Below are 21,570 nucleotides of genomic sequence, written 5' to 3'. Positions count from 1 at the left end.
TACTGTGATACATTACAGCTAGTGATTGATTTACAAATATTCATAGTTGCAATATTAAACAGGAGAGGAGATAATGGGTCACCTTGAGCTAAACCTACACTTGCCTGTCTTACTAGGATACCATCCATTCCCGTATCAATTTGTAAATACCTTTGACTCAAATAATTAAAATATATGTACAAAGCTTCCCCCCAACCCCAATTCTATTTAACAAGGAAATCATTCTATTAATATTTACATTATTATAAGCGTTATTTATATCAACAAAACATGCAATAGTGGCCATATTTTTAGAAAACCCAATCTGAATGGATGATATTAACCGTGTTAGGTTGTCCAAGCACGAGCGTGACCTACGAAAACCAATAGTGGAAGGAGACAAAAGGTATGATTTCTCTACGAACCATTCAAGACGTTTCAGTAGAACTCCATGAAATACTTTACATGGGCAAGACATTAGGGAAATAGGCCGCAGGGAATTAGAACTATTGGGGTCTCTACCGGGCTTAGGAATCGGAACTACCTTTATGCTTCTCCACTGGTTTGGTATTATACCAGTTTGTAGTATCAAATTATATATATGTAACAAAAACTTTTTACCTGTAACAGACAAATTGAAAAGCATAGAATAAGATATATTATCTACGCCTGGCGACGTATCTTTGTGCTTCAAGCAATTTAACAATTCAACCAATGTTATATCTTCTTCCATGGCACATGAACCCTCCATAAAAAGTGGTGGTTCCTCGCAAGCTAAATCAGGTGTCAAGGATTGTAATAGCTCTCTGCATTTGTCAGAATCAACACAACGGTTACCATACCTCCCACCTTTTACCCATCTCATTCTTTTCCACATCTCTGACGCGGATGTTTCTGAATCAATACTCGTGCAGAATTCCTTCCAGCCCGTGGAACGAGCTTTGCCAACCAATTTTCGAGCTGTATTTATTTTAGCCATATACATATCATAATTATCTGGAATAGGATTACGTCTTAATTTTGCCAATGCCAAGCGTCTCTCGGCTACGGCCTTAGACACCTCTGAAGTCCAATAAGGTTTCGGTACAAATTTTGCTGTAGGATCCTGACAGATTTTAATCCATGGAATTGTCTCTTCAGCTACCTGATCAATTTTGGATGCAAATAAGTTATAAGATTCCTGAACACTCAACGAAAGATCTACATTAGCGAACGCTTCTTCCGATTTTTCGCGGTATTCACTCCACCGAGCTTGCTTATAGTTACGTCGCTTTATAAAATTATTTACAGATTCATAACCGTACTTCATTTTGATTACGATGTGATCACTGCCTAGTGACTCATTTGTAGTCTCCCAAGACATTTTTGTAGCTAGATCAGTAGAAACAAATGAAGCATCTGGAGAAGATTGTTGTAAAAATCCATTAACAGACTTAATTCTTGTAGCATTTCCATCATTCAAACACAAATAATCTTTATCAAAATAAGCGTCATATACCATCTCTCCCCGTCGATCAGTCTTATTTGACCAGGTTATATGATGCGCATTAAAATCACCAACAATTAATGTTTCTTTATCAAATCTGTTAAAAATATAATGCCAGTCGGACTGATTAGTAATAGATGAGGGGGGGCAATAAATTGAAATAATGTTCTTTATTCCAGGCACATTAAAAACTTCGACGATGATCATCTCAATACTAGAATTGGGATGTACAACATCTCTGTGCAAGACTTTAATTGATTTATGCGTTATAACACATACACCTCCATAGGAATCCAATCTATCCTTTCTGATAATGTTATAGTTACTAATATTTAAAGATTTGTCAGAAGATAACCAAGTTTCACTTACAACAGCAATGTGTACCTTTTCCCGTAGTAACAAACATTGAAAATCATCTATTTTAGGGCTTAAACTGTTCGCATTCCACTGTAGAATGGTAACAACTCTATTTTTTGTGTTGAAGTTCTTATCCATTGTTAGAGCACCCTAGTACCTCCAGCAAAAAATCAACACTCAGAAAACTCTTCAGGAATGACTTTAATTCTGTAGTAAAATATTTTATAACTGCTATTATTTTGGCTTCCATGCAACTGTTTCCACTGAAAATTTCTTTTATATTCTTCAAAAATCGTTTTAGACTGAAATCATGCTTTTTACGAGATTTATCACCTGATTGGGACTCAGTATTCTCTATATTTTCTGCCAAAAATTCCGATATCTCTTCATCCTCAACTGGGCATCTTATTTTTTTACGCCTGCCTTTCTTGACTTTTGTAATTTTATTTTTGAGAGTCTTCTTAGAACGAACCAAAAGTTTATTCGAATTTAGAATAGGAGACATTCTATCTTCATCCGAATTTTCAGTAGGCAGGAATGACTGCTTGACAACATCTGAATAGGATTTTCCAGCCTTTACCTCGGCTCTAGTAAATTCATCGACAGTAAATAAATTCGGACTAGGTACTACTACATTCTTATTTTTATTTTTAATAAGAGCCATTTTGTATGTGCAATTATGCTTGCACATTATATCTCTAATTTCTTTTTCACGTAAAAATGCCGGGCACTTGCTTTTCACCATAGACATGTGGTCTCCTTTACAATTAACACATTGAAAATTAATTGTTTCACAATTGTCATGCTCGCCACCACATTTCGGACAAATCTGCTTTTTATTAGGACAAAATGCTTTAATATGTCCGTATTTCCAGCATTTTGAACACTGGGTAACAAGGAAATTAAAAGGCAATACTTCCATCCTCATACCGTACGCAAAAACAAACGGAGGTAAAATAGGACCTTGAAAACAAATGCGAATACTCGCACTTGCAACCCATTTGCCTTCATCGTTTCTCCGGCTTAAACGTTTTACGGATAAAATATCAACCTCACATTCTAGTATGTCCTTAATGCTATTGTCATCCAGATCGAGGTCTATTTCTTTAATCAAGCCGTAGGAAACATTTACCTCATTAGTCTTCTTACAGACCCATCCTCTTTGTTTGATAGATGCAGAAGATAATAGTTTATCTGCAGCATAGTTACTTTTAAATCTAATCAAAATTTTGTATGGACTTTTGTAAACAATCCTCATTATTTCCGGAATTTTCTCAGTACTTAATAATTTTGCTAGCGAAATCTGTTTCGGAAGGACTTCTTTTGATATAACCGATACTTCAACATATTCAGGATTATCACTCACGAACGATTTTCCTGGAGAAAATCCAGAACGCGGTGTAGTAACTTTAGCTTTCTTACCACGCTTTCCCACCGTAATGAACTCTCCATTCTGTATATCATCATCCGGACTTGAATCATCTCTGCCTCTTTTATTCCCAACTTTCAAATTGCTTTCAGTGTCACCCTCCTCTAAATCAGACGTACCATCAGTATTGTGTATCATAGCTCGTAAGGTCACAGAGCTAGAATGACAGCTGCTACCGTCCTCCTCGTCGCAACCGCTTTCCATTATTTATGGAAACTTTTTTATGAAGAAAAAAATGACAAATGCCAACTTTGACAATTAAAATAAGCTGAAATTTTATTTAGAAATTATGCTGAAAAATGGTTGTATCACTGGTAATTTGTGACACAAACACCATAATTATGTCCAAAGATATAATATGTTTTAGTAGTAACAGTCACTCACTTCAAAACTTACACAAACTCACATAAAATAATTTTTTTACCGGAGCAAAACTAAACAATGTTGTCGCGTCAAAATCACGATGACAGATGTGTGCTGTATTTGCTGAAGATAAGCGTGTAGCAGACAATTAGTTTAATGAAAATGCAGTAGCTGTTTGTTTTCCTACGACTCAAACGGTGACTAATGGTAACACAGAGTTACATTGTAAATAACGTATTAACAGATTGTTAGAGATTACTTGATGTTAGGAATTGTTCACTGTGATGCGCAACAGCAACGCATTTTAGGATAAATAAGTAAAACAATATTAAACTGATATATGCACATCTTTGACAAACAACAAAATTAGTAGTAGTAGATGGTAACTAAACCCAGACACAAATAGTGCTGACACTGGAAAATAATTCAATTTTACACAACTTAAAGCAGAAATTAATAACATGCATTCCCAAAGGAAATAAAATAAGAATTAGTCACTAAGAGACAATAATGGCAGACTAAGGATCCCACACAAGTAGGTCACACATTCCATCTAGCTTTAGTACTTGTATGAGAAATACTGACATACTTTAGTTCTCGCATTAACTACAAGTAGGCTATTGTTGAAGATTAACTTCTTTGCATGTTTGATGAGAACATGAAAGTCTTCTAATCTTAATAGCTTTGCAGTTTTATGGTAATTTGCTTAGCTGAGCCTTGTCTGCTTCAGTGGTCACTTCGATTTCTTATTATCCGTCTAGTCGGGTTTGATCGTGGGTGTGTAAGTTAGAATTATCGGCTTTTGTTTTTAAGCTATTGCATAGCTTCTATCGCAGGCCTTGAGCGCGGGGACCAAATCCAGAAATTCCGTAACGAAAAAACCTCACGCTCCCCACTCCGACGGGCACCGAGGTGTGGCCGTGCATCGTCTAACGTCGTGTCAGTTTGGCAGTCTTCGACACGGCGCTGTGTGTCGTGCGATTAGACGTATTGTACGACTTTACGGAACTCGCCCGAATCGAGACGAGCTGCTCCGAAATCGGACGAATACATAATCAGCTGTTTGTGAGAAAGTATATAGGTGTATAAGTATAAATAAAAAATAAAAATAAATAATTATAATTGCATAAGTTGATACAGCATGCTATGCAATAGCTTTACCGCGGCAGTCCCCGAGTGCCACACGTATTTTTTTGTTGCAGTATTTAATTGTTTTGTGTTTATTTATTTATTGACTTACTTTCGTTATCGGTTACACTCGTATTCCATTACAACTGCTCTGCATACCCCTAACCTTCCTTGATATGGGATGAAACTTAAAGACGTTTTCAAATTGGACCAGTATATTCTGAGATTATCGTATTTCGACAAACAAACACTTCAGCTTTACAATGTAATATGGTACAGATGAAATTACCTAATTTTTCTGGCATAAAACTTTAGAGACACTAAAGTTTTATTCAGCAAGATTTCAACTACGTAATAATTCTTGGACCAACGTCATTTCCCTCTTGTTCTTAAGACATAACAGCGCACTGTTCTTAATAAGAAAGCTAATTTCTTCCTCCAGATGGCATTAAATCCATCTCAGTGACTCAGGAAATTGCTACAAAGAATACTTCTTCTTAATGGAGTATAAAAACTAGTGACAATGAAAGTGGCATTACGAGTGTTTCATAAAGAAGGATTGAGTTATTAAAGGATTTTTTACTAGAAGAAAATTTACTTAATGAAGTAATCACTCAGGGAATAGATGAAGACAGATTAGACTGAAAAACTAAAATGTTGCGAACAAAGGATATTCGTGCGACAATTTATCGTTGACAGCAAATTGATTGCTAAATTGATTATTGCGTAATTAACGGAAATTCATTATTGTTTAGATAATCATCGGTAGATTTTCGAACGGAAATGTTTTGATAATTTTGATGTATGTATTGTCATTTCATTTTGATTATTATTCGTTACTAGCCTTTTCCTGCGGTTTCACCCACGTGCTCTGGAAAATGCTCTAACCTACATTACCATATCATATCGATCTCATTTTAAAGTCCAAACTGTGTCTAGGATATGATTCTATACTCAGCTTGTCATTCATAAATGTTACTTCTAAATTACTTAATAATTTTCTCCCTAAGTTATGCAGACTGAAACTTAAGTTGTTCATCAGATGCCTAGAAATTTCAAACATAGTGAGAATTTCAAACTAGATTGAAAAGTTTTAGTAGGAAATAAGGAAAGTTCTTCCATACAACAACTTCAAACAACATTCAACAAACAGACCACTGATTGGGAACAAGTGAAAGACACGTGTAGGAATTTAAAAAAATTAGTTTGTGTGGTCTACAAAGTATTTTATTTACCTAACAATGACTATGGACGACAATCCGTATTGAGCGTGTTGATTAACGCTTTTGAAAATTTTTGAGACTTGGTTTGGGTTTGGGACAATAAAAAGGCAGATTTTTAACCATGTATCTACTTTAAAGATCTGTTTTCTTATTTTTTCATTTGGAAAATACAATCAATTGCTTGATTTATTATAACAAGTTCTGACTCTGTATTTTTCTTCCATAAATATAACTTATAGCTATAGTTTTGTAAGCCCTTTTGCAAGCGTTCCATGATGATCCATTTTGTATAATCTAACCCCGAATTAAATGTTTTGAAATTTTCAACAAAATACCCAGATTATAGTGATAATCCCGCCCCTAATTTCATGGAAATTAAACATAGCTGTTGAAATTTTAAATGGGTGTAGGTAAATGTAGTAAAATATTCGTCAACTCTAACGTGATGCGAATGACGTATCATTGTTAGACTTTCAATATAAGAGCGTGGTATTATGACATGATCATTTGATTGCAAATTCATTCGGAAAGTTAAATTGGTGAGTAGTCAGAATTCAGGCATGGATAGTCAGAAATCTAACAACCAGTCTTAGTAAGTGGTATCCTGTGAACTGTCTGGGTACCTGAGTTGAAGAGCTCAGATAGACACACTCGGTTGCATCCGATTAGACCCCGACATGTTTGGGAAAAGGCTATTCAGATGATGGGCAATTGAGTCTATATTTTTTATTTAGTCCACAATGTCTCTTGTAGTGTTGCCCCAATTTATTCAGACAAGTAAGTAATACGAACTTCGCAACGTTTTAAACTTTAATAGACATGACTTTCTGATGTATTAGTTCATTATGAAACTGACGTTTTGTGAGCACAGTCACAAATGCTACTGTTATTTTCTGTTAGATAAATATATTACGGGATCGGTTGAAATAGATTTTATAATGAGGATAGAGATTAGTGTATTAGCATTATAATAAATAATTAAATACCTACCTACGTAACAATATTTGTGTACCTAAATGAACTAATATTTTTAGTTAGTTTTCATGTATAACCATTTGAATTATGAATAAATTCATTAAAAATAATAGAGTTTCGTAATTCATGCAAATAACAAACTTCAATATTTTTTGAACGCGCTAATCTGAACTACTTAAAGGATTGTTTTGAAAAAATATTTCAGTGTTAAATAGCCCACTTATTAAAAAAGGCTATAAGCTACTTTTTGCTACCGGTGAAACTACTGGTGAAAGCTAGAAAACCATTTCCAAATAATCTATAGAAATATCTATTATGAAAAAAATCTTTCATTGTCCCACCGAGTATTCGTGATCTGAAACACGGAACTTACCTGTCAAGTACAACAAACACGTCTATCACACAACAGTCTAATGTGTAGTTTATCTAATCTCAAGTGTGCGAGCCACGTAAACACTTGAAGATCAAGTCTAACAGTTCCTATGTTGAGTTTCTATTGTTTTGTGGTATTAAGACTAGCTCCTTTTAGTAGTTTCTTCGGTGGAAACTGCTTCAGGGATCCAAAAAGTATAGCCTTCTTAGATAAACATCGATATAGGTAAGTTCACAGAGGAAAGAAAGATGAGCGGAGATGCCATAAATAAGGTAGGCCAGGCACCTTCAGGCCAAGTAATGTATGGCGGACGTGACCATTTACTACCTAGTAAAAACGAGGCGTTCGGGTTCCTTGTCAAATCACAACAAAATCTGTCAAAGATTTGCCTTGATTGAGTGGTGAGTTTGTCTTGAAAATAATAGGCGGGTTCTAAAGAAGGCGTATGAGGGCGGAGCTAGTAACGTTCCTCGTCCCCTGAACACCCGCATTTTGACGTGCTACATTCTTAGGAGATTTTGCGTTATGACATCTCCGCAAGTCATTTTGTCCATGGTTAACCTGCAAGTTCAAATTGTGATATGATAATTTAAATATAAGGCAGACATTAGCCATAAAGTAGAATTTTCTTTACTACTAGTGAGATATGAAGTCCTACTGATTGCATTCATAAAGGTTTAAAAAGTACATGTCCATCCCAGTGTTCGTCTTACCTTAATTAGAGCTACTATAGTCGTTTGTAGGCCGCCTCAGCAATCTTGGAAGAGCCTTAGGACTATGACCTATTTGGTTTCTTCTTCAAATCATTTCTTTTCTGAGCTTACAGACTAACTAACATTCTGCTCGGTTTTTCCGTCAGACAAAACAGCCCACATGTTATCACCTTAAAAGGTGTTGTTACATTTTTACGAGTTTTTTTTTTATGAAACCCTTAAACATTTTATCGCCAAAATTGTTTCAACCTTCAAGCCGTACTCAGTCCCCTGGGTTTATGCAATATGCAGAAATTCATAGATTAAACTGTGAAAGGTTCTTGAAAATAGTTCACTGAAGTGTTTTCAAGTTTAAATGGCAATGTGTTGTCAGACTAATGCGATAAACTTGCTGGACTCATCGCTGTAGGCAATCAGCCGCTCGTTATGTAAAATTGCCCCAATTCCGAGTGACGCCTCTGCATTTATACATATTTTAATCTTTGGCACGAGTAAGATTGATGCTTTGGTTCGCTTAGCGATATTAGTCGCTATTTTGTCACTTGTCAATATTGTTAATCTACTACTATTCTAAAGAGTTAGAAACTCTTTATATATGCATAAACTCAAAAGCTAGATCGATAGAATTAAACTTATAATGTAGTTTAATACAGAGCTAGGCTTTTATCACAAAAAATAATACTCGCAGAAAAGAAAATTTTATGCAAAGTAGAGCCCGAAATAATTCGAAAACCACGAGCATGAAAAAGAAAAAGTTATAACAAAAAGTTTATCGAGATATAACCTAGTCGGTATTGAATTTACATCGAGACTGTACTAGGGAACTTTTTTGAGAGCAGTTACAGCAAATAAAAGTAGTCAGTCAAATGTCTAGACAGTTAAATAAATGAAATTTTATTCATTGAAGCTGAGGTGGATATTAAATTAAATCAAAATGAATGGAGGCTGGACGGACATTTAAAATTATACTAATAAAAGAGAAATGTCTTCTCTGTGCGTATTAAAAAACTTGATATGAATATTAAAGCAGATCTTATAAAGAATTAGCCTTGAGTGGGATGTCGTAGTTTTTTTTTTACATTAAGTATGTATTGTATGTTTTTGTAAATATAAATGGAGTATGTCGATATGACCCGATTCTTGGCAAACATTGCTTACAAAAAAAAGATTTTTGTTTTGGTTTAACAAAAACAAACACAGACACATCTAAATACGCACACTCACATACACGTCAAATATAGAACCGTAGTTTTTGCGTAGAATGTTATTAAAAATCTAGCTATCAAAAGACTAAACATACATTTAGAATATTTACTTCCCTACCCTCAAAAATCAACGAAATGCTAAAAACGACCACCGTTTCACCGACTGCGGTATCAGGGGCATGTCACACTGTCCTAATTGAATTCGGTTGCGCCTGTCTACTCGTACTATGTACTATAGCTGCGGGAAGATTGGACTGTCTAGTCGTGTTGAAGTCTGTGGTCTCGATAGCTCATGGGTTTTGTTTTAAAACGAGATTAGAAGAAGCCTATTTCTGTGTCTGTCTGGTCCATGGCATTCTTCTCGATCGGTTTTGTCGTTTTGTATTTTTCCCTAAGAATTATGTTCCGCACCTGGTTCAGTTCTTTTGTGGTGAAAGCATAACAGAGAAACTCACTTTCGCATCTAAAGTATTAGCTATCGTGAGGATACTTTTCAAAATGAGAGACGTTTATCATATTTTCTTTTAGTTTTTTGGTGTTCTTCCATTGAAATGGATACATTACATAACACTCGCACTTCACGTGATTCACCAACAGTACAAAATTTCATAAATGGGCTGTCTGATCACAAATGCAGTCTCATAACTTATTTTTGAGTAAAAGTAATGACAGTGCTTAAAAAATTAAATAACCTTACGACAGGATTTCGCGTTAAGGTGAGCAGGCAGGATTGCATCATAATCATTTAATGGAGCGCTTGACACTAAATGCAATGAGATTCCCACTGTTTTGTGCATTTAAGTATGTCATTTACATAATTCTATACTGGTTTATGTACATAGGCTATTTCATGATGGCTCTTTAGTTAGTTTATATTGTTGTAAGCGACATAAGTTGTGTATCACTTATAACGTTTTCTTTCACACTCGCGGATTTGCCGCCTGGTTTAACAAAAAACCTGTCATCGATTGAACCAAATAAAAAAAATTACATCCAAATCAATAACTCCTCCTTTTCGGGAAGTCGGTTGAAAAATTAGCTTTTTAATCAGGTTTAATGCATTTTGTTGTGATCAATGCTATAGGTATATATTGGAGAAAATAACAGTGTAGGTACTTCCAAACCATGTATAGATATCGGAATAAGTCTCTGGCTGTATGTAGTTATTCAGCCAAAGCATAGAAATAACAAATAAATAAACACAATGAGCATAAAAAACACTCCGCAGTAATTTAAAGAGCAACCCTTTGGTAGCTCAACTACACTTAAGTGCACACAATATGGGCGCATTATATACACGATTACACACACATACATACATTACGGGTCAGTAAGCAAGCCATGCGGCCGTGTCGGACGATCGATCCAATGCAATCAATAAAATTGCATTCAGTTATTAAATATTTTTTATGGATGATGAGCCTATGTAATATAACCTTACTAATGTAACAAATGCGAAAGTTTGTAAGTGTGTTTGTTCCTCTATCGCACAAATACTACTAAATGGATTTTTATGAAACTTGGCAGTAATGAGCTTATGCATTAGAATGACATAAAGGCAACTGTTTATCCTCGTGCAGACAGTAGGCTCCCGACGAACCTTATGAAATATCTGGCGGGAGTTAGAGTAGTAGTTTGAAAGTCACGTTACATATATTTAGGCTGCTTAAAAAATGAATACAATAAAGACACCTAACTCATTCGTTTACAAGCGTTATTATTTGAACTATACTAAGACCGCACAAACTGATTAACTAAATCACAGTGCAGTCAATAATCAAAACAATGGCAGTCTGTATGCAAAACAGCGAGTTGTCCGAATAGGCTAACGTAAGGATTTGCATGCAGCGGACGCGAGGCCAATACTTCTTGCATTGTGTAGTCGGACATAGGTAGCTATCGGCTCAAATACAAAGCATATGACATACACAAATAACGTGGCTTTTGATTGGTAAAATAATTTAAAAAATCTATTCAGAAAGCTTAGATATATTGCATAGAAGTCAAAAATTCTCAAACTTAAAGCATCAGCACGTAAGTTTATTTGATAAGAACAAGATAATCAAGAAATATAAAACACAGAAAAACCTGAAATTACTGAATAAAGTTACAGCCTATCCGCTAGTCCGTAATAAAAAATAACAATTAAAAATTCTTCACAACAACCCTTTTCATAATAAAAAACATAATATCTAACAAAATATTTCGAGCATTAATTTACAAAGAAGCAGGTAAGTACTTCCTTTTAATAGAACCTTACCTTTGTAAGAGCCTCATAAATACCTCTTAAAAATTACAAAAAATGGACTTCGACCTTTCGTCTGAAAGTCTAATAAAACTGTAAGAGTGGGGTACCACACTGCCAACTTTTAGTCGGCCGATAGTTTGGTTGGGCTCTTTAATCAGTATGAAGATGAATGGTAGTACGCACATTACAGAGATCAGGTATAAAGCCGTTATCAGACCGACCGAAAACGTTGACTGGAAGAAAGATTTTCTCTTGACAAAAAAAAACTATCATCGGGCCAACTGTCTGTCGACTGTTTAGTCTTCAGTCTGCAGGGTACTCTAATGAAAACTCTTTTCGTTGGTAATATTATCGCGGACAATACTCCGGGTGTTTACGAGGTAACAGCAAGTCACCGTGTTTAATGATGAACAATCTCATTAAATAAAGGTTGTATTGATTCGCCATTTTATTGGCTTCCTTCACTAGGCTTTGTTGGCGCTTACACTCTTTTATAATGTAATAATTTCGCAGTACATAGCTGAAAAATATAATAGAAAGACGAATGGCACCTAGCTAATGAGGTTTCTTAAGCACCAGTAAACTATATGAAACTAGCTGGTGCCCGCGACTTCGTCTGCGCAGGTTTAGTATTTCGAACAATATGTTTACAAATTGTAGCCTATGTGTTATTCTGATGTATAAGCTATATTATTGTAAAGTTTCATTAAAATCCATTCAGTAGTTTTTGCGTGAAAGAGTAACAAACATCCATACATCCATACATACAAACTTTCGCGTTTATAATATTAGTAGGATATACCCCTTTGCCTTTGAAATTTCATTGCACTAAATATGAGACAAATGTTTACATAGACTTATTATACATACAATTTACATATATATCGATAGTTATTATCGATAGTTATTATTAAATTAACAGTCCAAATTAAGTGTATAGCGATCCAAATTGCACGATGTCTTATTGCGTTACACCGTACTTATACCCCCTTAGTCATTGTGAAATTTAAATGATTTGATGCCTCGGCGTGATGTTTTCAAATCATCATTTGACATCAAAATGCAAGTATTTAGTAGTAACATAATCTGTGATACTTTCAATATAAATTCTTCCCTTCTAAAGCAAAGAAAAAAAGGCAGTAAATGGAGTGAAAAAACTCATAGTTACCGCGCGACCGCCTCGCCCGACACCGGCCGTCGGAAGCTTTGACAAAAGACAATATGGCGGCTATCTGTCACTCGCTTTGTCGGTCAATGGAATAGAAAGTCTCACCTTTATAGGTTATTATTACTTTGTAGCTCTTTATGGCTTTTTCCTGTGGGTTCCGCTCATGTTTTTTGAACTTACGTAGAGGTAACATGTAGGTAACAAAACTTGGGCGGATTGAATTTGTAAAAAAAAATAATAGGTAACCGATTTTTAGAAATAAAATAAATCGAAGTTATTAATAAAATTATTAAATCTAAAATTAGCTTGCTATTTAGTAACAAAGACAACAAAAATAGGTACTACATTCTTTCAGAGGGAATCTATTGAATTCCTTAGAAGGAATGCTTCCAGAAATAAGTCCCTTATTTTATGTTTCATAATACCTTTTTCCTTTATAGGAAAGTTTTTTCAGTCAGCGAATTACATCCTTTCTCTTTGTACAACATTTGTTGTCATCGAATTCCAAAACAATAATTCCTTGTACGATTAACAGTGCTGTCACGTTTTTAGATTCAGTGTAAATACCTCTTTTACAATATTTTTTGTAGAATCTTGTAAATAACTCTGTACATATTTTTGTTGTATATAAACTGTACCTACGTCTTGTCAACCATTGTTTTTGTATGATTTGTGAATCACCGGGGTAGCAAGATCTGCAAGATTAGTGACTACTTCTGTAACTACATAAAACTCTCATATTATTCACAAACTTCCTTCGCCCCCGCTATCCATGTTCATTAGTACAGGAGAAGCGAACTAATGGCCTGACAGACGTGTCGACAAGCGAACATTCTGTTGTTACATACACCTATTAGCCGATAAGTATGTTGCGTGTGAAAGGTCAGAACTGTGGGCTTTTTGTAGGAAACTGTGTTCTGATTTGTTTAGTATAGTTTATATTTAGAGGGATAAGAAGTTAATTGGTGCGTGGGGTTGGACTTTTCAGGGTTTTTTAGACGATTGCAGAATATATAAATGAATGGCTGTTATTATAACAATTTATGAATACACTATTTTTTTGGCCCAAAACTGTGCTACCATAGTTTCTAGGCAGCTCAAAAATATTTCAGTATTAAATAAATAAGGAGGCTGGAAACAAGCTGAAATTAAAAACGAATGGGACTACTTCCTACTCATTGACCTTTTGTGTTTCTATTAAGTTATTAATTACATTGACATTAAGATACCGACACTTCCCACTCTCTAATTTTAATCCATTTCTTTCACAAAATACATGACGATAAAAAAAAAAACTCAAAAGCACTCCTAAGTCATAAGTCAGAAGTCTGACAACTAGTCTTACCAAGGGTAACCCGGGTTAATTGGGTTGCCCGGATAACTGGGTTGAGGAGGTTAGATAAGCAGTCGCTCCTTGTAAAGCACTGGTACTCAGCTGGATCCGGTGAGACCGGAAGCCCACCTCAGCACAGTTAAGAAAAAGACTAGGCAGATGATGATGATGACTCAAAGGCACTCCTATTAAAAACCTCATACTAAACAAAATAAATCAACAAACGATATTGTTTATAAAATGACGTGACCCGTTCACCGAATGTTTCACGCCACAATTTTCATGGCAATTAACTGAAACATACAATAACATGTAATCACTAATTACGAAATATATGGAGTAATTATAGGCGCGAATTTCATACTTTGATCTACTGATGAAGCCAATTATAATTGGCTATTATATTACAGACTTACTATGGATTCCCATGGATACAATATGAAGAGTTAATTAATTAATATCAAATATCGTAGGTACATATTTAGTAACCGATAGTACCTATATATGTATAGCTAGATATTTGTTACATTGTTCAGTTTACGTGCTAATCTTAGGAACCATTGATATGATTTGACAATTTCTATCAGTATTACATACATACGAAAAGGCTAGAACCTCTAGATAGATTTTTACCGGAACATAGATTTTTACCTTAGAAAAAATAGCCTCTAGCGTCTACTTTTTAACTTTCCGTATTTTGCACGAGACGTGGATTAAACCACTGCTGGACGCTAATATTTTAATGAAATCCCCAAGAAATGTCTCCAGTGAAAATTCACTTTTACCATACCTACTCAAACATTGACGTAATAAAGAATCATTACAAAACATCCAGCCGATGAGAAACTGTTGGTAAGCTCATTAATAATGCATTACACTTGTAATCAAGGAAAAGCAGCCAACATTACCCGCGGCCCTCGATCTCGCAATGCCTATGGAAAATATTGTTTTCCTCGTTAAAGAGAATTAAATTGTGTCTTCAATGTGATCTTGAGAAATCTTTAAGTAGCTGTTGTATTTACGCAAGTCTTGGTAGTTTTTGATAGTTCAATACTCCATACCTTTAAATATATTATAGGATAAATTTTAGATATCATAGTTCCTGTCAAACTACTTCGCCGCCCTTACAGAGTTTTCACACTAGCGGATTTTCCACTCGGTTTCTTCGAGCGGACCTTAGGGCGTCTTGGGTACAGGTGGTGTAAGCAAGGAGTGACAGCTACCGGTTCAAGCCATAACACGCGACTTGTTGAGAGAAAGAGTACCTGCATAAGATCTAGACAAACTGGGTTATTTAATTCTAGTTAATTTACTGACAGTAAAGTTTACTGAGAGTGGGCTTAGTCAAAAGAGCCTTGTGAACACCAAGCCAAACCACGGAAAAATGACTTATAATCCTGTCAAGCATACAATTGGATTAAACAAATGAACTCACGTTATTTATTAACTGCATGTTCTTTTAACCAATTTGTGTGTTCCGCCACCCACAGAGAAACACATCGTTTACAAGTCGTTGCAAATGCATTAGCGCTCAGCACTGCACTTGTGAGCAATGCACAATCTTGTTATGCAATCTTTGTGTTAATATAACTTGGCCTTTATCTTGATTGCGTGTGATTTGTGATAATATCGGCTGGTAATGATGATTTGCGAATGATCTGTCTTTTATGGACAAATACTCAGTTTTCAAGCACTTGAGGAATAAAAAACTGTAATTTTATTCAGTTTTGCCAAAGATATACCAAAGTATTTTAATGGAAATCAAACCTCTTAGCTATACTATTCAGCAATAACATCAATCAATACTTAGCTTTCCGAACTCACTTACATAAAAAATTCTGTCCAAGATAAAATATTCTGAAAATACTTTATTTCCCCCGCCCTGAAGAAAACAGCGTCAAATATTAACTATTCATCAGTTTTACGTCTTAGTAAATTTTATTAGGAAAAGCAATAAACGTCCGATGTTGATAATTAATTATCCTCTCCTTCAATATCGAATTGAAAAGCGAATTGATAACATGGCGGCAACAAGGCGGGTGAACCCATGCTATGAAGGTAGCGTAGCGGACGCGGGGGCGGACTAGAAAAGGTAAAATTATAAAAAAAAACTACAAGGAATGTTAACAGAAATTATAACTATTATGTACAGTTCTCTTCAAATAAGTCCAAAGTTAGCGCTTAAATGCGTTAGGATTGAAGCATTGACGTTTGTTTGTACACCTAGATTTTGGTGAAGTCCCTTAGAAGTAATCCATTACGGAATTAAATATTTATTTACAAGCACTATAATATGTTAAAATAACTTTACTTATAATACGGATTTAAGAGATTATTTAAAAGAGAGTTATTTGTTTTGCAAGTACATATTTAGTAGGAAAGGCTAGGCAGATGATGATGATAAGTCGTATTTGTTTGCAAGTTACCCGCTACAGCTTATAGCCAATCGCTTACCGTGTGACCTGTCATCAGAAGTGATTTTTCTTTATCATCGTAAATTTAATTAAAGCTAGATAAATTACGGCTGTTAATTATATCAACGTTTGTGTTCAAAGGAAAATCTAAGTTTATTTAATAAAATTATTAAGTGTTAGATGGAATACTTTATTAAATATTATTGAAGATGGAGTGCTTTTTAATAACAATTAAAATCACATTGTGTTCATTTCAAAAGCCTTTTTACGGATCCATAAATATTTTTATATAACGATTCGCTAATTAACATAATTAGTCCCTCATTACAGCAATATCAAAATTATTATCGTTCCAATTAATTATCCCTTTTCCTTTCCTTTCCCTTTTCTTTTCCTTTAATTATCTTTCTAAGTATATCTTAGACACCAATGACTGTGTTTCGGATGGCACGTTAAACTGTAGGTCCCGGCTGTCATTGAACATCTTTGACAGTCGTTACGGGTAGTCAGAAGCCAGTAAGTCTGACACCAGTCTAACCAAGGTGTATCGGGTTGCCCGGGCAACTGGGTTGAGGAGGTCAGATAGGCAGTCGCTTCTTGTAAAGCACTGGTACTCAGCTGAATCCGGTTAGACTGGAAGCCGACCCCAACATAGTTTGGGAAAAAGGCTCGGAGGATGATGGATGAATTAATTATCCCAAACACAAGGACCTATGTTATATTAAAGAAAATGATTTCCTTCGTCGTTGATCAATGGTGTTCTAGTGATTGAATATTGTCGAAATAATTGACTGTAAAAATTCAAAATTACATTCGAACAATACTTCCTTTGCCCCTCGCCCTATAAGGCTCCAGTAACAAAAAAATACACACCTTTACAATTTTGTACCCAACATACCAAAAAAGTATCTTCCCTGACGTCAAGCTCCATGAATCCTTTACGTACATAAATGATATGGCCGACCAGCCCCAGGGATACGCACGGAGTATTCGTTATTCGCCATCGGAAATAATGCCAGCTACCCACGGAGAAACAAATGACGAGCGGAGATGTCATAACGCGGCTGCGGGATTGTTCGAAAGAGTTACCGCGGCCCTGGCACGTAAAAGGCCTTCGACGGAACATGATGGATTTTTAGTCAGTAAAAGTCTGACACTCCTTCACCGCTGCTAACCCAGAGCGGGAGGAGCCATTTGATGATTTTTGCCATCGTTACAAAAAAAGATGTCTTAACGCAACATCTTCTAAGAAAAAAGCGCGCCCAAAATGCGGGTGTTCGGGGGACAAGAAACATTACTAGCCTTCATACGCCTTTTTTATTATTATGAAAACTAAATCACTAACAAGACTATTATTTGTCAAATTCGTTTTGATTTGACAAGGAACCAGAACGCCTCGTGACTTGACCTACAAGAAGGCGCCTGACCTACCTGCCTTATGGTATCTCCGCTCATCTTTCCTTCCTCCGTGGAACGACCTTTGTAGGGTCCGACCCGTATTTTTAGATGATTTTTGGCGGCACGTACAATCTCCTTTGGGCTTATGTGCCTGGTACGGCCTGTATGATGCCTACGTGATAATAGGTACGTAGCTTCTGCCAGCTTTGTTTTTATATTTTCATGAGAAAATTGGCGTAACTAGCTATAAGATACGTTATGGCGACGTACACCATAAATGAAATTTGAACTTAATGAAATTTGGTACCTACCGAAAGCAAGAGAAAAAAGCTAGAACATCGTTCGATAAGAAAATTATAGCCAATAATCAGCCCTTTTTAAGTTAAAAAAAGTGTCTTCTAAACAAAATGCACCCCTCATTTTGTCGTTTGTGTTAACAACTTTTTATGTCAGCATGGTGCCCATTTAATTTAAAAACCCTTGAAAATGGAACAAACATTGGATCCCGTGGTGGAAACACCTATTTCGATTTTTAAAATAACGTCTTTGAAAATGAAATGAAAAAAATTGGCTAAGTAACGATTTCGTTTTGATATTTTCTTACACGATGATTATAAAGCTTTTTTAAAACTATGATTATTTTTGATGATTATTTTTTAAAACTAGATGAGGCTAACCATTTGTCAATAGCAGCAAATTACTCAAGAAGAGAATTGTTTACAATTTACAACTCATTAAAATTTTACGATTGCTTTGTAAAACGGCAAAAAGATGATAATGTAACATCCCGCACTCAATCTTTGCAGACAGTGATTGCAAATAAGACTTTAAATAGGTATTGTATCAAAGAGTTTCTAAGTCTTTAAAAGTTTAAATACAACTCGTTATTTCTGACTTTTTTTGAAGTTTAACAACGGATTGTCAATCTTGTTCTCTTTGTGTTACTTATTTAAAACGGCTTGTGAGCAAGAATAGTTAACTCAATTTGAGATTTCAATATAAGAAGTGAAATAATTGTGATTAATTTAAGATTTTCCGGACGGTCCCGGACTAGCTTAAACCATGATTTTTAATGTCTTAATTTTCTGAGGGCTAAAAAAACGTTTAACAATTCAAACGCCGCCTTAACCCATCTACAGACCAACCGCTTCAAGCTTTACATTTCAGCCGCCACTCGCTAAAGTCCTAATCCACTTTATACTAATAACACAAATAAATTCACGACAAGTATCGAAATAACTCAATTACTTCGCAAAGACTCTTAAATAAACTTCGGTTAAAAAGCTAAATGAACGAGGAACTAAATTGGTACTAATTGGCACTCGTTGGCAGTTCTAATGATGGCTCAGGTTGTTAATGGTACTAGGTACGGTCTGTAATTGTTTTGAGTTCTCTTCTGGTAATGAGAAGGATTGAGGATTATGCGACTGCTGTGTTTTTGTCAGGGTTTAGTCAGGCAGGATATCGCTTTTTTTATTTAAAAAGGAATTTCACAAAGCAAGCAAGCAGGTTTGGACATAGGTCATGACATGGATTATTAAAGGTCTGCTTTCTTTATAGTACTTGTTCTGTTCTTTGTATTTTATTCTTTTATCACATAAGTTTAATTTTATAAGAGATTCGAAGTCATCGAGAAAGGCTATCGGCTATCTTCTATGCGGGTGTTCGTAAGTAGTTTCCATGGAAAACTGTCGAAAACTATCAGAAAAATACTGTTACTATTTCTTCCCGGTATTTAAAAACAATTTCAACCAAATACGATTTTAGATGAACTCCCAAAACTGAACAATGATTTCGAGCAAAAGTTCTGACCGCAACTCGTTTATTATTGAACCAGCTGTGGTCTCGTACGGATCGCGTGAACTGTGGTTACCCTGTGGTACCCACTGGGGTGACCAAATTATTCCGAGACTTTTCCCCGAAAATCAACTGCGAAAAGTTGAAGTATTTCGTAATCATTTACAGGAAATATGTCTTTGATTTTGAAGTGCCTTTTAAACAAATTGGTTATGTAAATTCGGATTTCTTTGAAAAGTTTAGCGTGGAGAAATTGCCGTGAAGCTTTCTTGGAATTAAAATTTTGTCCTATATTTCTTGCAAAATATGGAATATTAATTGAAAAAAAAAAAACGATATAAAATGGAGCATGTTTCTTACTTAATTTTAATCCAACTTTAGTTAATAAAAAATACCGATACAGAAACATACACTTTTAGCCGAGTCCAAGAATTAACAAAAAAGGACCGCCCCAGGAACATACACTTTCATCTGAAATTTCTGCAATTTTCGTTTCTGCGATCTAATTTACTAACCTTTAAAGATATAACGTTTAGGTGCTTTTAAAATAAACTGTTCATAAACCCTCCTCTAGCATTCCCCAAAAAAATACAAATAAACAAACAAACAAAAAAAATAATACCACCAGTAATACCATCCAGTTTTCACAGACGTCCGCGCTTTTTGCATTTAATCCGACAACCGGTTTAATCCGGTTTAATCCGCGAGACTTAATTGTAATACCACTTATGAGTGCTCGCCAGTTTACACAAAATGGCCGCCGGTACAACTTGTTACTGGAAAGGTTAATTTAATACTGAAACCTGTAAAGATGTGAGAGCTTTGCATAACTGAATGCGTTATTTTGTTAATTCTTATGTTGCAAAAAAAAAATGCTTGAGTTTTAAAAGACTGGTTTTGGATGTGGTAACCTCTGACGTAAGGTGTTGGATATGACAGTGTTCTTAGATGTTCAATACATAGCAGAAAGTTTAGTGGAGTGATTGTTAGGGCTTGAGGTCGCTCACTTATGAAGCATTTTCTAAAAGCACAGAAAACCGAAAAGTGCCTAAATTTTTATACCACCGACCCTTACATAGTTGGCAAAAGACTAGACAGATATGAATATGAAACATCCAATAATTCTTAATGAATATAATCTTATAATCCCTTTTTATATACCCAGTTCACCACAAAACAAACATGACAATCACTTTCCATTGTTTCTTCAAAAATAATATAACCGACACCAGTTTTCCCCTTAAAAATAATCCCACCTGTAACCCACAATAATTATCTTTGTATGTGTGTGTTTAACCTTTCGAGCAATGAACGAAGCTTAGTATGAATGTGAAAAAGGGTTTAATACTGAGTAAGGAGGTTGTAATGATGTGGGTGTCATAGGAGACCTTTTTTTGGATGGGAAATCATCAAATGACCTCTCCCACTGTGGGTTAGCAGCGTGAGGGGGAGGGTCAGACTCTTACTGAAACCCATCATGTTCCTTCGTAGGTCTTTTATGTACCAGGTCCACGGTAACTCTTTCGAACAATCCCGCAGTGGTGACGAAAGCCCTAAGTTTTACTTTTCTTGGGCTACAAGCTTTATGAATAGTTATATTTTGTGTTTTATGTCTAGTATGTAGCATTGTCAGTAGTTTTTAAAGGAAGTTATAAGGGAGTTATAAGACAAGATAGGAGGTCCCGGGTAAGATTCGGGGGTTTCATAAAACTGAAACCTGACCATTATCTTCTACAAGATGATTTCCACATGTACTCATGCATTTCTTCTTTTTTTGCAGGGTAAGAGAGATGGCATCAGCAGTCAAAAAGTTGTAAGTAGACGTTACTGTAACGATGGACAGATTTAAATAAAACGAAAATACAACCATTTTTTTCAATTAATGTAAATATTTTGTGAATAAACTACCAGAAGGTGTTTTCCATCTTTAGAGCGATTCTACACTTATCATTTCATCACAAAATTTTACCATTTTTTGTCA

The 21,570-nt window shown here is 35.3% G+C and overlaps 1 protein-coding gene across 3 annotated transcripts in view; it reads left to right on the top strand.

Annotated features, from left to right (window-relative positions):
* LOC110375912 (cGMP-specific 3',5'-cyclic phosphodiesterase) overlaps positions 1-21,570 on the top strand; it is a 122,480-nt gene that overhangs the window by 15,458 nt on the left and 85,452 nt on the right. Inside the window, exon 1 of one of the 3 annotated variants that reach the window (XM_064040049.1) lies at positions 21,382-21,402. The exons of the other annotated variants lie outside the window; for them this stretch is intronic. The gene's annotated coding sequence lies outside the window, so the exon portion shown is untranslated. Of the gene's footprint in view, positions 1-21,381; positions 21,403-21,570 lie in introns of those variants that run through there. 3 annotated transcript variants of the gene reach the window in all.

This window comes from Helicoverpa armigera, chromosome 21 (genome assembly GCF_030705265.1).
Source record: "Helicoverpa armigera isolate CAAS_96S chromosome 21, ASM3070526v1, whole genome shotgun sequence".
In the NCBI taxonomy this organism is placed as follows: domain Eukaryota; kingdom Metazoa; phylum Arthropoda; class Insecta; order Lepidoptera; family Noctuidae; genus Helicoverpa; species Helicoverpa armigera.
The sequence above is the reverse complement of the archived record's forward strand: the minus strand, read 5'-3'. Positions and strand labels throughout refer to the sequence as shown.